The following is a 7,141-nucleotide window of genomic DNA, read 5'->3' on the forward strand; positions in this document are numbered from 1 at the left end:
TTCATGGGAATGTGATATCCTTAGCACATTCCTCCACCACAAGGCGGGATCCCTCCAGGACACTTTCAAAATATAGTTGGGGTTAGTGGTGCTCCTTGCCCTTAGGCGGCCCCCCGGTCATCAGCTTCGTGGCGTCCATCTTCGCCCAATGCATCTTAGCACGGGCAAAGGCCATCCGTGCCCCTTCGATACAGAACGACCGCTTGATGGCTTCAAGCCGAGGGCAGGCGCTGACAAGCCGCTTCATGAGTACGAAGTAGCTGCTAGGCATGGCTTCGGCAGGCCATAGCCGGATTATCAAGTCCTTCATGGCTAGTTCGGCCGCCCTATGCAGCTCAACCAGCTGTTTCAGCTGATCGCTAAAGGGCACCGGATGTTCTGGTCCGAGGTACTGCGACCAGAACATCTTCTCCGTTGAGCTCCCCTCTTCGGCTCGATAGAATTCCGCAACGTCTGACACGCTGCACGGCAGATCAACAAACGCCCCTGGAGAGCTCCAAATCCGAGTAAGTAAAACGAACCTTTCCTTCACATATCTGCTTCGCATAATGAAAGCCTTACCCGCCGTGATCTTCTTGGCCGCCTGGATTTCCTAGAGGGTGTCCTGCGCTTCAGCCCGGGCATCTTGTGCGCTTTGGCGGGCCTTGGCTAGTTCAGACTCTTGCTCCTTAAAATCGCGCTCCAAGGACTCGCACTTCTTGACGGCGTCCTGGAGCTCTTGTTGGACCTCGCTGACCCGGGCCTCCTGCTTCTCGCGCGCGGCTCGTTCTTTGGCCGTTTTGTCCTCGGCCTCGGCCAACGCCTTCTTGAGGACCGCTACCTCGGTCGTGGCCCCTAATAAAGTTCATGACACTTTAGTCAGCACGAACCATTCATCCTTCCTAAATATATACACAGGTTACTTCATACCTTCACTATCCTCTAGCTGCTTCTTCACGAGGCCGAGCTCTTCCTCGGCCCGCTCTAGATTCTGCTTCAGTCTGGACACTTCCGCGGTATGAGCGGACACAGCTAGCAGCGACGCCTGCTTATTCACATAGACGTATTAGATTAGACTCCTGCAAAAATTATATGATCCTCAGTTCGGTTTTTCTTTCCAAACACCGGACAGAGTATCAGGGGCTATTGTCTATACGGTGACAATATTTTTACAATTACATTACTTACCTCAAAGCCTGTTAGAAGGCTAGTGCAGGCATCGGTCAGTCTGCTTTTCGCGGACAGGATCCTCTCAATCATTGTACCCATAAGGGTACGGTGTTCTTCCACAATGGAAGCGCATTGCAGCGCTTCCAGCAAACTATCCGGTGCCTCTCGATGGACAGAGACCACCGGTGGAATAGGTGCACCGCCTCCTTTTGAAAGGGGCGGCTAGCCTGGTTCCGGAGCCGCATGTGTCTCCGGAACTATATTCGGCTGAGGCCAATTTGGATATGGCCCCCATAGTCAGTGTCCATGGGGGCTGGCTCCCCCATGCGTCCGGCCGCCGAGGCTTCACCCTCCGGCGCCTCCTTGACGGCCTCTGGATTCTCTCCCGGGCTGGGGATCCTCCGGGATGATGCCTCAGCGCCATCCAGGTCCCGAGGAGAGGTGGCCAATGGAAGGGTCCCACTGTCCATCGTAGCCGGATCCAGCGAATCCTCTGAGGATAAGGACTACTCGAGATTTGACCGAGCCGGACTGCAAATGCATGAATCAGCACATTAAAACAATAAAGTAAAGAGGTCGAATACATGAATGTGTTCGGATACTTACGATTTGGCCAGAGCTTCTCCCTGGGTTCCCACTCCCAGGTGTTGTCAGTGGCCGCTGCGGAGCTGTCCGAAAGGGAAGCTTTCCCCTTCTTGGACGCCTCGGCTCCAGGTCCATGGAGACCGTCCTCTTCTTTCTCCCCCTGCAGGGGGAAATGGATTTCCTCTTCTTCTTCTTCTTCTTCTTCCTCCTCCTCCTCCTCGTCTTCAGCAACGGAGGAGTGATCCTCGGCGTCTTCGGATGTCGCGTCCGAAGTACCCTTGCGGTGGAGACCACTTTTGGTCCCCTTGGCCTTCTTCTTGGCCTTCTTCTCCGGCACCTCATAAGGCGCCGGAAACAAAATCATCGTCAGAAGTGGGGTTTCTGGGTCTTTGCATGGCAGAGCCGGACAGTTAATCCGCTCCGCAATCTCTGTCCAGTCCTGAAATAATTGATAGGGAGACTTAGAGCCTTCCTCTAAAATGCAAGTAAAGGGTACACCTTGAAAACATGAAAGAACTTACCAGATTAGCAGGGTGAGTTAGGTCGTTACCACGATCCTCGTCCATGGCTAGCGGCACCTTGTTGGCCTTAAAAAGCACCTTCCAGATATCTTTGTGTGTCGTGCCGAAGAGCTCTAGTAGGGTCTGGTGCTTGGCCGGATCAAACTCCCATAGATAGCAAGTCCAGCGTTGGCACAGAAGAATCAGGCGGACGAGCATAACATGGATCATGTTGACAAGCTTGACTTTCTTGTTTATCATTCTCTGGACGCGCGTCTGGAGTGCTGTGAGCTCGTCCGGAGAGCCCTAGGGCAGGCCTTTCTCTTGCCAGGAGGTGAGCCGCATCAGAACTCCGGATCGGAATACGGGGGTCGCCGCCTAATTGGTGCCGCGCGGCTCAGTGATTTAGAACCACCCCGACTGCCACCCTTTGACAGTCTCCACAAAGGAGCCTTCGGGCCAGGTGACATTGGACATCTTGCCCACCATGGCGCCTCCGAACTCTTCTTGCTGGCCGCTCACCACCTTCGGCTTCACATTGAAGGTCTTCAGCCATAGGCCGAAGTGAGGTGGGATGCGGAGGAAGGCCTCGCACACGACAATAAAATGCCGAGATGTTGAGGATAGAGTTGGGGGCCAAATCATGCAAGTCCAGCCCGTAGTAGTACATCAGTCCGCGAACGAACAGGTGGAGGGGGAATCCCAGCCCACGGACGAAGTGTGTGATAAACACCACCCTCTCTTGGGGCTCCGGGGTAGGGACAATCTGGCCTTTGGCCGGAAGCCGGTGAGTGATTCCCTTGGCCAAGTACCCGGCCTCCCGGAGCTTCTTGATGTCCTTCTACTCTACAGAAGAGGCCATCCACTTGCCTCCTGCTCGGGATCCAGACATGATTGGATTGATTTTTTTTGGGCGGAGAAGGCAAGAGCTTGGGCGCTAGAGCTCGAGGATGGATGGGCAGAGGAATGACAAGGCGTGGGTGAACAAGGATGAATCATTATCCCTTTATAAAGGCAGTAAAAGTCATGCACCTCCCTGCTTACCATAGAATTCCCTGTTCCCCAAGCGTCGTGCGGATGACACGGTTGGGTTACCCATGCCCGTATTGATGAGAATACCGTGATAAGGGGACACGATCTCTGCTTCGACAAGACGTGCCAATGAAACTGCACCTCGAAATATGGAGCGGCAGGCTAAAATACGGTTTGAATAATGACCGGGCTGTGGCGTGATGTCACGCTACAAAAAGTTGTCAGCGGATTGAACTCGTGAAATATTATACTCTCTCTGGTTATATGTGGTACTTGTTTTGCAGAGCCGGATACATTTTCTATGTTCGGAAGGCTATGTTGGAGTATTCGGAGAAGGAACCCACCTTGCAATGTCGAAGACAATCTGCGCACCGGACTCATCGCCATTGAAGCCTGGTTCAGGGGCTACTGAGGGAGTCCTGGACTAAGGGGTCCTCGGACAGCCGGACTATATACTTTGGCCGGACTGTTGGGCTATGAAGATACAAGATAGAAGACTTCTTCCCGTGTCTGGATGGGACTCTCCTTTGCGTGGAAGGCAAACTTGGTGATTTGGATATGTAGATTCCTTTCTCTGTAACCGACTTTGTACAACCCTAGCCCCCTCCGGTGTCTATATAAACCGGAGGGTTTAGGCTTTTAGGGTTTAGCCACAACAATCATAACCTCATAGGCTAGACTTCTAGGGTTCAGCCATTACGATCTCATGGTAGATCAACTCTTGTAATACTCATATTCATCAAGATCAATCAAGCAGGAAGTAGGGTATTACCTCCATAGAGAGGGCCCGAACCTGGGTAAACAGTGTGTCCCCCGCCTCCTGTTATGTAACACCCCGGATGTAACTCTCCATCTTTGTAACTCCAACTCTTGCCATTTTCGGCTATGTGTTATGATATTCCCTTTGTGGTTGGGTTTTTGTCTTTTGTTTTGCATTTTGGTCATGTCATGCATCTCATATCATGTCATCATGTGCATCTCATTTGCATACGTGTTCGTCTCATGCATCCGAGCATTTTCCCCGTTGTCTGTTTTGCATTCCGACACTCCCACATGCACCGGCGCACCCCTCTTGTCTCTTTTTGTGTGCGGGTGTTAAACTTTCTCGGAATGGACCGAGGCTTGCCAAGTCACCTTGGTATACCACCGGTAGACCGCCTGTCAAGTTTCGTGCCATTTGGAGCTCGTTTGATACTCCAACGGTTAACCGCATAACCGCAAAGGCCTCTTTTGGGTTGCAGCCCAACACCCCTCCAAAACAGCCCAATAACCCATCTAAGTCACTTCCATGCTCTCCGTCGTCGGATCACGATCGTGTGGGCGAAAACTACACCCCATTTGGAGTCTCCTAGCTCCCTCTACCTACAAATATGTCCTCCCCGTCCAAATCCGGATCTAAACCCTAGTCTTCCCCTTCCTCTGCGCACCATACACGTACGCCCGGCGCCGGACGCGTACGCCCACCGCCGCCCGGACAACCGCGCGCCGCCACATGGCCGCGCCCACTTCGCCATGCCGCCAGCCCGCAGGTCCCGCGGGAGGCCCTACCGGCCCAGCTCCGCCGTGCCGCCCCCGTGCGGGACCCCGCCAGGCCTCCTCCCGCGCGCGCCATCCCGCCGCCCGCCGCGTCTTCTCGCCGTCGCCTCGTCGACTCCTTGCCGCCCAGGCTCGCCGGTGACCGCGCCCCAGCCGGCCCCGACCCTCATCTCCGGCCTCCTCCCGGCCCGCCTCCGGCGAGGTTGCTCCGGCGAACCTCGACCCTCGTGCCAGATTCAGATCTGGAATATTAGGGTTGACCTCGTTTTTCTCTAAGTCTGCATATTTTTTAGCCATGTTCATCGCATCATAACTCCGTCATCGTAGCTCCGTTTCATTCGCATGATATATCAAAATGTTCTTCGGGGTGTACTATTCATTTTGTTCCATTGGGCCATGTCCATTTGAGGTCATCTAGATGCCCAAATCTCTGATGCAAGAGTGCTATATGATGTTAGTTTCTAATTCTTAACAGAATGTGTGCATTTGTCATTTTTGCTATATTTTTTGTGTGCATCTTATGGGCATGAGCTCTACATGTGTTTTCTACTATGCCATGCCATATTTACATAGGTGCTTGCCATGTATTTTTGTGATCAATGTGGTGACTAGCACAAGCATGCAAACTAGGCTTCGTGATATTGCTGATTTTAGTCCCTGTTCTGCTGTTATTTTTATGCCATGTAAACTTGATGCTACAGAGAGATCCATGCATATTTTGAGATACTTCAGTAAGGATGTTTTGGACATATGGTTATGCTCTATCCATTCATGCTCCTGTTTGAAATTATGGTGTCGTCTAGCATGTCATTTGCGTGCTCTACTTTTGCTATAAAATGTTTCCAGGCAGATTGTTTACATGTTATTCAATTTTGCCAAGGTTGTTGTAGTTGATCCTTGCATGCTATGAACTTGTTCTTTCCATGGATAGCTTTATAAACATGTCTCATTGCTGATGCTATGCTTATCTTGTCATGCAATGACTTGTGGTGAGAGAATCGAGCTCACGAAGATGCCTTCATAATTCTGTCAATGCCATGCTCTGTTTGTTGAACCTGTTAACGAAACTTGATATGTTTACATGGGTGCCATCATATTTTCTGATCCCTTTTGGCTCATGGTAAGTAAGGGACTTTTCTTCTATGCTTTGAGTAGAATCATTCCATGTCTTGTTTTTATATTATAAGTTCATGTAGCATGTTGATTACTTGCTCTGAACATTGCTACCTGATGTTGTTTATGCCATGTCCAACCTGATATCTTTTGCACTTTTTCCATGCTTGTTTGAACCTGCTATTGTGTGATTTAGCCATAGCTCAGTATTCCTATTTTGTCAAGCATCTCCTGTAGATCACTGCCATATACTTTATTTTTATGTTGGGGTGCTGTAGCATAGTTTCTTGTTGCATGCTAAGTAGCATCGTGCTGTTAATCGCAGATTTGTGTCATTCTTGTTTTGCTTGCCATTTGTAAACCATGCATCCGTTTCTGGTGATCTTTATATCGATTTCAACCGAAATCATCTCATCTTTCCAGCAGCATACTTGGTTTGCCAAGTTGATGCCTTGTTCATCATTTTCCTTCCGGGGCATGCATACACATTGCATATCACATCTCGCATATCATGACATGTATTGCATCATGTTGCTTGTGCATTGCACCATGATTGATTGTGGTTCCATTGCTTGTGTTCTTTCTTTGGGTTGAGCCGGGATATGAGTACGTGCACGAGGAACCTGTTGAGAACACTAACGAGGATCAAGCCTTCGATAACTCTGAGAGCTTTGCAGGCAAGATGACCATACCTTCAATATCACTTCTATCTTTGCTTTGCTAGTTGCTCACTCTATCCCTATGTTAGCTCTACCTGCCATTTGTTTATCATGCCTCCCATATTTCCATGTCAAGCCTCTAACCATCCTTTCCTAGCAAACCGTTGTTTGGCTATGTCACCGCTTTTGCTCAGCCCCTCTTATAGCGTTGCTAGTTGCAGGTGAAGATGAAGTTTGTTCCTGGTCGGAACATGGATATTTTTGGGATATCACAATATCTCCTGTTTAATCAATGCACCTTATATACTTGGTAAAGGGTGGAAGGCTCGTCCTTATGCCTGGTGTCTTGTTCCACTCTTGCCGCCCTAGTTTCCATCATACCGGTGTTATGTTCCTTGATTTTGCATTCCTTACGCGGTTGGGTGATTTATGGGACCCCCTTGACAGTTTGCTTTGAATAAAACTCCTCCAGCAAGCCCCAAACTTGGTTTTACCAATTCCCACCTAAGCCTTTTTCCCTTGGGTTTTCGCGAGCCCGAGGGTCATCTTTATTTACCCCCCCCCCCC

Source organism: Triticum aestivum, chromosome 3B (genome assembly GCF_018294505.1).
Source record: "Triticum aestivum cultivar Chinese Spring chromosome 3B, IWGSC CS RefSeq v2.1, whole genome shotgun sequence".
NCBI classification, from domain to species: domain Eukaryota; kingdom Viridiplantae; phylum Streptophyta; class Magnoliopsida; order Poales; family Poaceae; genus Triticum; species Triticum aestivum.